Source organism: Gopherus evgoodei, chromosome 23 (assembly GCF_007399415.2).
Source record: "Gopherus evgoodei ecotype Sinaloan lineage chromosome 23, rGopEvg1_v1.p, whole genome shotgun sequence".
In the NCBI taxonomy this organism is placed as follows: Eukaryota; Metazoa; Chordata; order Testudines; family Testudinidae; genus Gopherus; species Gopherus evgoodei.
In genome coordinates, this window is record NC_044344.1 from 5,836,771 (window position 1) to 5,850,698 (window position 13,928).

The window sequence follows — 13,928 nt, forward strand, 5'->3', positions numbered from 1 at the left end:
AGTGGAGGAGGGAAAAAATGAGAGCTCATGGGCTCAGTTAGGTTCTCATTTACATTGGTATTAACCTGGAGTGACTCCTCCGACTTCAATGGGTTTACACCAGCATATTTGAGAGCAGAATGAAACCCTTTGTGATGTCAACTGCCAAAAATGTCTGTAAATGAGCCCCTAAAATTTGAGCGCTGGATGTTTTGCAGAATGGATTACCATCCGTTTGGAATTAGACGCAAGCGGATGGGTACCTCAGCAGTAGGCAAAGGAGAGGAATAGGTTGGTACAACAACATAGAAATTGCCAAAGTGGATCAGACTCAAGGTCCCTCTAGCCCAGTATCTAGCCCAGTGCCAGAGGCTTCAGAGAAAGATGTGGGAAAGAGGACAGCCTTGGGATTCTGGCACAAAGCCGGGCTTCAGAAGAGCTAGGTTGTTCTCAGCTCTGAAGTTGGCTTTCTCCTAATGACGAGCAAGTCATTGAATCTCGCTGTATCTGTTTTCCCATCAGTAAAACGCAGTGACCTTTCCCTACCTCATAAGGAAGTGTGAAGCTTAATTCACAAATATCTGCAATGCAGTTTGAGATCCAGAAACAGAGCACTGTTATCCTTACCATCTGAATGGAAGCACTGTATCTTCCAGAGAATATATTTATTAAAAGGCACAAAGATGCTCTTTCCAAATTAAAAAGCACATGCTGAACAATAGACACAAAGTTGACACTTGGATGCTGAAATTAGGTCTGACAGTTCCTTGGAGAGGTTCTCACATCTTCAGGAAGGGCCCCAAATACCTGGTTTAGGAGCCTATGTGATGGTCTGAATGTTCAAATTCACCTTAGCCTCTAATGATAGAACAAGAAGCAATGGGCTTAAACTGCAGCCAGGGAGATTTAGGTTGGACATTAGGAAAAAGTTCCTAACTGTCAGGATAGTTAAACACTGGAATAAATTGCCTAGGGAGGTTGTGGAATCTCCATCTCTGGAGATATTTAAGAGTAGGTTAGATAAATGTCTATCAGGGATGGTCTAGACAGTATTTGGTCCTGCCATGAGGGCAGGGGACTGGACTCGATGACCTCTCGAGGTCCCTTCCAGTCCTAGAGTCTATGAATCTGTGAATCTGGACTCCATAGCTTAGGTACCTAAGAAAATCCATCTCCTGGGACCTGATTCTCCAATCCTTGTTCTTTTTGGCATCATATGCACCTGAGCAAAGCAGATGTAAAGTGCCACCAGATCAGAATGGTAGCATTTTGCATACAGGTATAAAACTACTCAGGGTGCAGAGCAGTGGAGAACCTGGCATCCTGTTCTCAGCAACTGGGTCTCCTTCAAGACTAAATCCTGACCACTAGCCCATAGGTCTGCTCTGTCAGTTCAGGAGAAACAGAGGGAGGGTCACCACAGTTTGGGCCTGATACAAGCACCAGAAAGTCAACGAACATCTTACCAATGACTTCAATGGGCGTTAGATCAGGATCTGCGTGCAGAGCTATCGAAATTCCTTGTTATGCCAGAATTCCCTTTGGTGATGTTGGGCTTCCTCATTCAGCTAAAAGCCAAAGTGCTCATGGCACTGAGAACCAGCAACCCAGCCAAAAAGGGCCTGGTAGGGGGAAATAACTAACTGAATCGCTATGAATGAATCAAGTTGACTTTATAATGGGCTCATTAAGTAACCTGTAGTTCCTATGTGGGTGAACTCTAGATGTCAGAAAGCCTGACAGAGGGACAGACAGTCGCAATTATGCTCACAGAGGATTGACTAGGCCGGATCCGCCATTCACACTTATTGGAAATTGTCATCACTTCAAGCCAAATGAGCTCCAGATGTTGCAATCCTTGCAGGGAAATCTTGAAGGCCCAGGCTAGCGGCTTGTGATTTTCACCAGTGTCATAGCAGCCGTTCCTTTGATGTATTGTTATTGTACCTGACAAGATTTGGTAGACTGGAAAACTGAAGAGACCAGCATCTGGGTGGAGTTCCATGGCACTGGGCCGGCGAAGGAGACACGACACTTTTGTGGCCGTGGTGCAGAAAAATATCAAGAAGGACATTATTGTTGAAAGTTCCTCTGACAAGTTCAACATCTTAATATTTTCTGTTTCTGTGGCAGATAAAGGTTTCTGGTGTATTACGGAAAAGAGGCATGCTGATACGAACAGGCTTTTAGTTGTATTGCAATAGCTCCTAGAAGCCCCTGTCAGAGACCAGGACCCCCTTGCGCTAGGGGCTGTACAAAGACAGAACAAAAAGATGGCCCCTGCCTCACATCCTCAAAGTTAGCTTGGTTCCTAACTCCCATTGGGCCTCAATACCTCTGAGGATCTGGGCTTTACGGCCCGAATAATTGTTTCATCCAAAGAACTCAATGTGCTTTACTAGGGAGAGTAAATCAAGACCAGGAAGAAGATTGACTGAAACTCCCACCACCGCTTTTGCTACAAGTGTCAATGACCAGGGAGCAGTGGTGGTGGAATGATGCATTAATTGTTGATTGCAAATTTGTGCCCTAAAAAAATAAAGGTGCTACAGCCCAGATCCTCATAAAGGTATTTAGGCACCTAACTCCCATTGCAATCAATGGGACACAGGCCCGGATTCTCAAAGGTATTTAGGTTGATTCCAGTGGGAGTTAGGTGCCTATCTTCCTTTGAGGATCTGGGACTAAGGGCTGAGTTCCCCCAACTGCCCCTGAAGTGCATGGGCCTGATTTTCCTCTCACACTGGGGTAAATTTGGACTAACTCCATGGAAGTCACAGGCACAGGCAAGAGGAGATCCAGGGCTGATGAGAGTTAAGGATGATCAGCAGCTTGCAGGATCGGGCCCTTTACTGTTTTAGTGGATGAGTTTATAGAGTAAATCAGCTGCACCACTGTAATACTTGTGTTTTCATTTCAGAGGTACATGTCTGGCCTTCTCTGCGCTGTCCACATCTGCCTTCCTCTAGACCAGCTGATAAAGCCACTGGGAACAGATCCCAAGCCCCGTCTCCTCCCCTCCCTACAAACACAGGCCGCTTTTCCTTATTCACGGTCAGGGTTCGTGAACTGTTCCCTGGGCTGGGCCCACAAAGGGGTGTTAAAGGAAGGGGCTGAAGCAGAGTCCTTAAGAATGGCCCCCTTCCTCATCAATAATAGCCCCGTGACAGCGCTGAAAGGGGCACAAAGTGGCTCGTCCGTTGTGCTGTCACTTCGGCTGAGGAACAATCCACAGCAGGACCCTTGCTAGCTGGACTTTGCGGTCCAGGGCACTGGAGAAAGCTTTTCACTCCCTTTTCAGATTTCAAAACCCTTGTGTGACCCAGGGGCTGCATCACTGTAGAATGGGACTCTGCTATTCACTCTAGGGGGGGGACCTGGATTGTGCAGTTGTATCTGGAGAGGCACCAGAAGCTTTACTCACGCAGTGAAGTAAGCAAGGCAGGATCCTATGCTGGTATGAATCAGTGTAGTCATGGAGTGAGGCCAATTTGCAGCAGCTGAGGTGGGTTCTGGCTGCAGGGAGCCTGCAGGCCAGGTGTATCCAGCAGCAGGGGAGGTGGCAGAGCAGCCCTTGGCAGTTCTTACCCACAAACACTCTTTAATGTAAACTGGATTCCCCTCTCCCTTCCACCGTATACATGGGGAGTAACTGAGCTGAACCCCCTGGAGTTATGCTGGTGTAAAGTCAGTGCCAAGAGATCCAACCCCCCCCCCTTTTATTGTTTATTATGAAGTTTGAAATCTATTGAACAAAATTCAGTTCATCTGAGGGGGAGGAGAGACAATGAGATGAAATAGGCACCCGGATGCAATGATGGGCAGGGAGCGTTCGCTGCTGTGTTTGTTTTTACAGAAGGTTTTAGTCAGTGACAAGTCCAGGGTTGTACTTGAGGAGTTTGCTGGTATTTCTCTTCTAAATGCTAGAGCTGATTCTCCTCTCACGCGCCTTGATCTCAGGAATCACTCCATTGAATCAATGGAGCTTCCTTAAAACCAGTGTAAGGGCAGTCACCCTCTGACCTGCTGCCTGAATGGTTTGTTTTCCTCACGTACAGTATATATTTCCTCAAGGTTAAATCCTGCAGTCCTTACCTAGGCAAAATTTCCATGGTTTTCAACAGGATCTTTCCTTCAGAGCAGAGTAGGATCAGCCCTTGGGGGTACTCTAATGTCATAGGGTCCCACTCTCCTCTCCCAGCAACTGTACACTAGACAACTCAGAAGTGAGGAGTTACTCAGCAGCTGATTTGCCCCAGCCTGAGGGGAGAATCAGGCCACTAATGCTTGTATTCAAGCCCTACATTTCTGATTCTAAAAGGCCTCCAGTGGTCATCTAGTCCAACTTCTGCCTGTGTTTAGGTACACCTGCCTTGCATTTCAGTGCCCGAATGCCCCTCCTAGCAGGTCCAATGGTGTGGATGGAGCTCTACAAAAATCAGACTCCGACTGGTCTCTCCAGCTCAATTATTTGGGCTGTTTGACTTTAGCTCTTAATAAAAAACTAGCCATTCTTTTTCCAGCTGGACCCTGGATTCTTTCGTGCTTGTAGTAAAAGCATGTGAGTGTTCACAGTAAAAACCCCCTCACTGCACGACAGCTGAAGCTGAAAAAAGATGGTAAATACAGAGGAAGGGCTGTATTCAGTTACTAACCCTATCTAGCACTTCACATCCACAGATCTCAAAAGCACTTTGTAAAGGAGATAAGTACCATTACCTACCCAATATACAGGTAAGAAAACTGAGGCACACATCTATAGTAACTCAGCAGGCCAGAGCTAGGAGTAGAACTGAGGTCTCCTGAGTCTGATCCCAGTGCCCAATCCACTAAACCACCTTGCCTCTTTTCCACCTTGCCCCCATCCAACCACAAACAGCCTGAGATTAGGAAGATGCTATCTAGAGCTGCTGGAACTACTCCACAGCTGAGCAGGTGTTATAGCAAATCTGCCTCAGTGTCCCCTTTGCTGAGCTACTCACCATTTAGCCCCAGCCCAGGTAGCTCCTCACCATGACTCAGGTCTTCTGTCTACATCATTAATAGTCTCTCCCCTCTTAGGAGGTAAAGACTCTACTGAGTCAGGAAGGGCCAGTAACTCCAGTCAACAGTCTCTATTTTCTTGGAGTTCAGACCCCTTTGCTCTGCAGGCTGTAATAACCCTGCTGTTGGGGCAGGCAGGAGAACCCAGGCAACACAAGCCAAGCACAGGCACAGTTCCAAGCCAGGCACAGTCAATTTCTCCCCCATCCCTTACTGTTTTCCTAGACTGCTCCCTACCACCCCTCTCTGGTCAGCTTCTTTGACCACATTCATAATCTGTGAGCCTCTTCTTCTAGAGGGCCAGGTATCTGGGCACTTCCCACCCACCTGTTGCTGAAGAACTCTACTTTCAGTAAGGCCTCCCTCACTCTAGCAACTAATCCAGCTGTCTGACCTCCAGCCTTTGTATCCCATCCCAGCTGCTGCAAGGCTGCCGATCAGCCCCAGCTGAGGAGGCAGCTAGTTAATCCTGTTAATCCTTTAGCGACCGGGACAGCCTGGGGTCCATGCACCCCATGGCAGCAGGTTATTCCATAATTGCCCATCATGGAATTTCTTATTCCCAACTCTGTAGTACAAGATCTATGGTGTGGAAGGAGGATAAGGAAGAGAGGTGATGAGAGGGGAGAGCTTAGCCAGGTGCAGATGGCAAGAGGGGAAGGAGAAAGGTGTGGATTGTTTTGTACGTGATGTCTCTTTTCCCGATCCTCTGTTTGGTCTATTACAATTGTAGGTCCTTTGGGGCAGGGACTTGTCTTTATTCCATCCTCTCTGTGAGGCACCTCGCATGCTTCTGGGAGCAGGATCAATAAAAACAATTAACCATTCTAATAAACCCTCTTGTCCCGGTTGCTGCTGGAAATGAGGCACAAGACCAGACGCACCATTGATCTGATCTATCATTCTGATTCCCGTGATCCGATCTGACACATTTCCTGAACAGAGTTTATTTTGCCTGCCTGTCATCGTTAGCTGGGGAGTGCACGAGGCCGGGGGTTATTTTGGGTTTAAATTCTTGATATTTGGAAACTGTCTCTGCCAGATCATTTCCTCCTTTGGGTGGGGGAGAGAGAAAGAGCAAGAACCCACAAGCGCAATAGAATCTACCTACTACTGCACCCCATTTCTAAGGCTCAGGGGAAGAGATGCAGTTCAAATAAATAATAATTGATTGTGGCAGTGCATAGGATGCCCCCCAACCCCCAGTCATGGGCCTCATGGTGGTAGGCACTGTACTTACACAAAAGAAAAAGGCAGCCCCTGCCCTCAACAAGGTTTCAGCCTTAAACTCTTTATTAAGTGGAAGGAAAGAATCAATTCAAAAATGAGAACTGAGACCTGTAGTTATATGGCTTTAAATCATTGCAGAAAATGTTACCTCAAATATCCAAGTGGCAGGGCATGGATTTTTTTTTTTTTTACACTGAGCTTTGCTAGTTTCAATTGATTTATTCTTACCTTGGAAGCATTTGTTTTCTGGTGAAGGGATGACTGGCTCTAGCTAAGGAGTAGATGCTTTTCCCTGGCCTGGCCAGGGCATCTAAGTGGGTGGGAGAGATTCTGCAGGACTCACCCCAGCTTCTCTGCCTCTTCCAGAGTTGGAAGGCATCAAATTCTGATGTACAGCGCAACTGACCAACAAGGCACCAGAACCTCTCCCCCCTTGATCTGAGGTCTCTGTAAGATTAACGCCCAGACGCCTTTACTTCTTCAGTTTATCAGCTTGCCCATAACATTTGGTGAGCTGTGATATGAGCTAGAATAATGCCAAAGGGCTGGATTTCTCCCTCCGACTGTCTACTTCATGGTGACCAGAGGGATTGCAACAGCTTTGGTGGCTCAGCTGAAGAGATTTCAGGGTCGACGGGCTGTTGTGGATGGAGCAGAACTGCAGGGGGTGGTTCCAGGAGCCTGTATGCCACATGTATGGGACACTAGGGCAAGCAAGGCCCCGTCCTGCTTCTGCCATAACAAAGTAGGGCAAAGGTCTTAGGCAGCCAAGATTAATCTCTCTGGATTAATCAGGGGTAAGGAGCCTGTCTGGAAGGAGTTTCTTTCTGGGGTCTGTTTCTTGCCAATCAATAGGCCTGTGTTGTTTCCAGTATGGAATCATACACTGTAGTGAAGAGGGACTAGCCGTAAATTCCATAATTCACGTTTTGGTGATTTTCCAAGACTCCTCTCCTTCCCCCCGTAATACTCTATAATGCTGAAACAAAGAGCCCTGTCGTGCAAAATCCAGGGCCCACCCATTAATTTATAAACCATAAGGGAGGCAGTGCAGCCTAGTGGCTAGGCGACTGGGCCTCAGGAGACATGGGTTCAATTTCTGCTTCTGCTGCTCAGGGACTGTGGGCCAGATACCACCTCTCTCTCTGCCTCAGTTTCCCTGCTCTTTGCCTCAGTTTCCCTCGCTTTAAAATGAGGCTAATGATACCAGTCTCTGTGGTGAAGCGGATAACGATCTTCAGATGAAAAGCACTAAATAAGAGCTAGGCATTAGCTTTTTTTTTTTATAAAGCCTCTCTCAGACTGGAAATAAGGCATGAATTTTTGACAAACCCTGAGAATCTCTGTTTCTTCTAACCCCTTTACACCTTAATTATTTCCTGACATGTGCAAAATACACCCACATGTGTGACTTCTAGGGGTTGAGGGTTTAGGTATCTTTTCATGCCAAGCAGGATACCTCAGTCTGAAGCCCCAAGCTTTTCACCAAAAATCCCTGGCAAGACTAGGGGATCCCACATTCTACTAGGATCACACCCCTGTTGCACCAGGGAATCTCACACCAAAATCCAGAGGGTACCTCTGAGTTCCCCCATGCAGTAAACTCCCTGCAGGGTTCCTGCAATTTTCTCTTCCCTGTTTTATAAAGTAGGACAGGTAGAGGAGATGTGAATACAATGTTACCTGCATAAGGCTGTGTATCCAGGTCTGCATTCTTAGAGTTTGTACGTGTGTGTGTGTATGCGTGTGTGCACACACACACACACAGAAATGATAAATTGCAGAGCCATATGATAAATTGTATGCATCATGCACCTTTGACCATCTCACCAGTGCTCTGCGCACTAATTTGACACAGTCTAGACAGCTGGTGTGCTGAGACCATGGCCTGTCATGCTGGCCAGTATTGTCTCATTGTTCCCTTGTGCTTCGCCCATCTGTCTGTTGTCTTTTGTCTTAGGGCTGCTGTGCCAGTGTAGATGCTTCCTACACGAACGAAAGGGGTTTTTCCATCGATGTAGTTAATTCATCTCTCTAAGAGGTAGTAGCTTCTGTCAGCCTCGCCGCATCTACACTGGGGATTAGGTTGACCTAACTACAATGCACAGGGTGTGAAATTTGTCACAGCCCTAAGTGACATAGCTAGCTCCAGAGCAGGATATCCTTAGACAGTTAGCTCTTTGGAGCAAGGACTGTCTTCTTGTTCTGTATTTGTACAGCACCTAGCATCCTGGGGATCTGGTCTCTGATTGGGATGGCTCGATGCTATTGTAATACAAATAACAACAATAATAATAATAAATAATAATCCAACTCCCCAGGGACTGCATTCACCATCCCACATTTCTGAGCAGCTTCAAACAGCCAGCATTAAAAAAACTACGGTACATCAAAAGAGCCCCCTCCCCGCCCGAGCCACGTTACCTTTGAGCAGTGAGTTCTCTTCCCTAGCATTACACTTTGGGGTTAGAAGAGGGAGTTTCATACCATTAAAACTAGGAAAATTGCAGAGTTTCAATGAGATACACAGCACTTGCCTTGCCCCCAGCTTGACTAAAACCTTGGGGGGAAGCATGCAAGGATATATGAGCAGAGCGGAGGCACATACACTGACAGAGGTCTCAGGCAGACGGCCTGGGATGGGCTATAAAGAGGCAGGGTCAGAGATCTCTCTCTCTCACTCACTCAGATGGCAGCACTTTGTTCACTGGGCAGCACAGGGCCTGGCCACCCCTTTCTGTGCTTTTCAGGGCTCCTCCACCCAAAGCTCTGACACTACAGTGGAAGATTCTCCCGCCGCTGTTGCTGACCCTCCTGGCTGGCTGGCCTATCTGGATTGAACCATAGTCTCATCCAAATCAATGGCAAAACTGCCCCGGACTTACTTGGCCATCGGTCCCTTCCTCCCCTCCCCTTTGCTTTCTTGTCTTCATCAACGTTCTTCTTATTGTCTTCACCTCTCTCCTCCACTCAGCCTTCTGCAAAGGGCCACTTACTCCAAGCCTGCTGAATAGGGGCCTGTAGCAGGGCAGTCACCCCGCTCCCTGGCTAAGAGAGGTTAAAGCTGGGCTGATTGGGAGAAGCAGCCACAGCTGGGACCACGCCCCAATCAGGCCACAGCTGGCCCTATAAAAGGCCAGTGGAGAGAGCTGGGCCTGGCTGGTTAAGAGCTCACAGGGTACCTAGCACAGAGCAGGGCTAGGGAAAGGCTAGAGGATCTGGGGAGCTCCAGGCTGGAAAGCCCCCAGGCTGCAGACCTCAGTAAAGGCTGGGAAGGGTACTAGGGTTGCAGAGGTGCAGCCCAGGGTAGGCGAAGGCAGAAGGACCAACCCCTCCGCTCCTTGCTGATGATGAGTGGTCCACAATACTGTGTGCCTCAGTGAGCAGGGGCTAGATGATGGCTGGCAGTAGCCACTGAGGTGAGGTGGGGTAGAGGGTTGAGGGTTCCCCTGGGTGGAGAGACCCAGAAAGCCGATGTACTGTCAGGGGGCAACACCCAAGGTAAAGGGGTCTGGGAGAGACATGGGGGGGCAGTGGCAAGCGGGACCTTCTCCAGTAGAGAGTGCTCTGGAGCTGGAGAGCTAATTCCCAGGATGGCCAGCAGGAGGCACTGCTCCAGTGAGTTGTTGCTTTCACTACAGGGCCTGATACCAAGCCCTCAGAAGTCAATGGAAAGACTCCCATTGGCTATGGATCAGCCCCTCAATGAATGCAGTTCTGGTCACCCCATGTCAAAAAAAAAATCTATTAGAACTGGACAAGTTGCAGAGAAAGACAACAAAAATGATGAAGGGGAGGGAACAGCTTCTGTATGAGGCGAGATTAAAAAGTCTGGGACTGTGCAGCTTAGAAAAGAGATGACTAAGGGGGATATAATAGAAGTCTATAAAATCTTGACCAGAGTGAAGAAAATGAAAAGGGAAGTGTTGCTAACCACAAGAACTAAGGGGGGTCTGCCAATTAAATAAATAGGCAGCAGGTTTAAAACAAACCAAAGGAAGTATTTCTTCACACAACATACAGTCATGCCACAGGATGTTGTGAAGGCCAAGACTATAACAGGGTTCAAAAAAGAACTAGATAGGTTCCTGGAGGATAGGTCCATCAATGGCTATTAGCCAGGCTGGTCAAGGGCTCTGGGTGACCCTAAACCTCTGACTGCCAAAAGCTGGGACTGGACGACAGGGGGATGGATCTGTCAATATTCCCCTGTTCTGCTCATTCTGTCTGAAGCCCCTGTCACTGGCCACTGTTACAGGACACTGGGCTAGATAGACCATTGGTCTGACCTAGTATGGCCATTCTCATGCTCTTAACAAAGAAGGGTTTGCATTGCCCTCCTGCTGTACATTAGCTAGTTCACTGCCAGGAAGCTCGTATCAGCGACAGAGAACCTCAGCTTCCACGAAGGAGAACCTGGGGAAGAAGAGGTGGGGAGCATGAGCTTCTATCCTCTGCCCCATCACTCCTCCCTCCCCATCCCCCTTTCCTCCTGCCCCCTGATGCTGCCTCGGCTGCTTTGCAGTTGTTCATAAACATCATCTGCATCTGTCCCGAGCTGTATTAATCAATTTGATGAGGATGTTAAAGCTTTCTCTTTGCACCTAATTAGGGGCTGATTTATAGGACTGGCCTTGTGTGTGATGGAGCTCTCCCCTTGGTGGTGATTTACATGGCATTGGCACCAACCCTTCCATCTCGCCAATGCTCTGTCATCCCCTCCACTCTGCACTACCTTTTTCTCCTCACCGTCCCGTCCCTGCTCCCCCCACACCTCTTTGCTCTATGTACCATCATGAGAGCCTTAATGACATGTTGACGGGATAGTGAAGCATTGCTCCCTCTCCGTTGCATCTGTCTCTGGTACTGCGGCTCCCCGATGCTTTCTGACATATCCAGATGGAGAGCCCAGCAGGCTAGGCAGGGTACAAGGCCTAGAACTCTGCAGATTTCCTCTGGATGCAGCTAATAGAGAGATCCAAAAGTTCTAGGGGAAACTGTGTCGCTAGCAGGGCTCTCAGGGGATCGTCAAGTCCTTGTCCTTCAAATTCTGTTGCCACCCCTTAATAATAATAAATAATAATAATCAATGATTTGCATTCGCACAGCCTGTCTCACCCAAGGACCACGTCTCACCCAAAGATGACTAAGGGGGGATATGAAAGAGGTCTATAAAATCGTGACTGGTGTGGACAAAGTAAAATAAGGAAGTGTTATTTACCCCTTCTCATAACACAAGAACAAGGGGTCACCCAATGAAATTAATAGGCCGCAAGTTTAAAACAAAACAGAACTAGATAAATTCATGGAGGATAGATCCATCAATGGCTATTAGCCAGGATGGGCAGGGATGATGTCCTGAGTCTGTTTGCCAGAAACCGGGAATGAGCGACAGGGGATGGATCTGTTGATCATTACCTGTTCATTCCCTCTGGGGCACCTGGCATTGGCCGCTGTCGGAAGACAGGATTCTGGGCTAGATAGACTGTTGGTCTGACCCAGTATGACTGTTCTTATGTTCTTAAGGATCTCAAAGCATTTAGCCAAGTGTAATTCACTAAGCTGTACAACTCCCTCATGAAGTAAACAAGCATTATTGTCCCCATGTTACTAATGGGGAAACTGAATCACAGGGCAAGACTAGCCTAACTGTGCTAGACATGGGAGCAGAGTTAGGCCAATGTGGAACCTTTCGAAAGCCCAAGGGCAGAACACAAGAGTCTGGGCTTCCTAACCCTGTATATTAACATTATACTGTCTAGTGCTTCTACCTGGATAAATGCAGCTTTTGGACAAATGCAAATTCCTTCCTTCTCAACAAAAAAGTTGTGCATATAAATGTATACACAGGACTAAACTTGTGTTAAAATCCAAGGACCTGATTCTCCTCTCAGGCCAGCTTTACTAGTGAAACGGTACTAAATTCAATGGAGTTCTGATTCACACAGATGTCACAGACAGCAGAATCTGCATAGTTCTCCTCTCCCTCAGACCAGCATAAATGAGGAACAACTCCATTAAAATTAATGGTGTAAGTGAGAGGCAAATGAAATCTAGTGCAGTCATGTGAGATCAGGTCCAGGCAGGCTCAGGTCCGGTTCCATATGGCCCAATCTTACATTCTTTTAGTCTGGTACAGACTGATTGGAAAAAACCCTCACCTATAAACCAGTATAAAGGAACAGAGGCAGCTAGATTCATGGATAACAGCTCCGCTCCGAGGCATTTATCAATGACATTTAAACTCTGCTCCATCAGTGCGTGTGGGGGGATATCATATCCTTACCAGTTATGATACAGGAACTAGACATGGACCTTCAACTCCAAATACCCCTAAATATGAAAATCCTTAAACCAAGCCTGAATCTGGCTGTCACATCTGGGCCTTGACTTTGTTAGGAGCTGGACCAAAGTCCAGGATCCATAACTTCAGAGGATGAAAAGCAGGGGGCTGTTGAAATCTGGATCTGAACTTTAGGGCTTGGTCCCAGCCTAATGAGAATATGACTTTTAGATGCAGAAAGCAGGCCCTGATAGTGCCTCCTTGAGATTAGTGGAAGTTTTGCCCTTGTCTTCAATAACACTCCACAATAATGGCCTAATCTTTAAGGGTATGTCCGCACCGCACCTGTGAGCAAGTCTCCCCGTCCAGGTTGACACACCTATGCGAGTGTGCTAAAAAATAGATGTTGCAGCCGGGGCTGGAGCTCTTAAGGGATGGGGGCTGAGACACCAAGCTCCTGCCTGAGTCACAACATCAAAGTGACATCAACACAGCTATTTCTAGCATGAGCCTTGCAGCCACAAATCTGTGGACCTGGGCTGAATCCCAAATGCAGAGTAGACATAGAATCATAGAACTGTAGGACTGGAAGGGACCTTGGTAGGTTATGTAGTCCAGTCCGAGTCCCCTGCACTGAGGCCGGACTAAGTATTATCTAGATCATCCCTGACAGGTGTTTGTCCACAACCTCCCTAAACTATCCAAAGGATGCTGAGAGATCCCAGGCCTCACTGACATCATGAGGGCTGAGAATGCTCAGCATCTCCAGCCTTAAAAGCTGGCTTGAAATCCCATGGAAATCAATGGAAAGACCCCATCACCACTACTGTTTTTTAGTGGATCAGACCCTAAGCAACTATCTACAATTAGGAACACCAGGGCATGGGAAAAACCAAGCACACCCTGGCGTTAGGTGAAAGTCTCTCATTCATGAGGTTCTGGAAATGTGTCACTGGAGTCAGAGAAATCCCAGGTCTTTGCTAAGAAAAGCCAAAAGAGAGATGTATATCATATGGGTCATATGCGGCACTACCTACATTTGAAGACTACGTGGTTGAGAATTCACAGCTGCTGGTATAGATGCCACTCCAGCCTCATTCCCCAACCTCCACCTACCCTCCTTGTGCCTAGATAATGCAAAGGTCACAGCACCAGGAAAAAAAAAGTTATATTCCATAGGTGTGCCCAAATAACAGACATATTGGGGGCGAATTGGAAAGGACAGTTGGCCTGAACTCTGAATTTCCTGGCTTTTGCTGGTTGCAATTAAGAGATATTATGCACAAGGGACTGATGAGGTGAAAACCAATTCAGACCAATGGGAGTTGCTCATACATTCCCCAGAAAAAAGCTCAAAATAAAAGGCTAACATTTTAGTCAGCGTCTCTTGTTT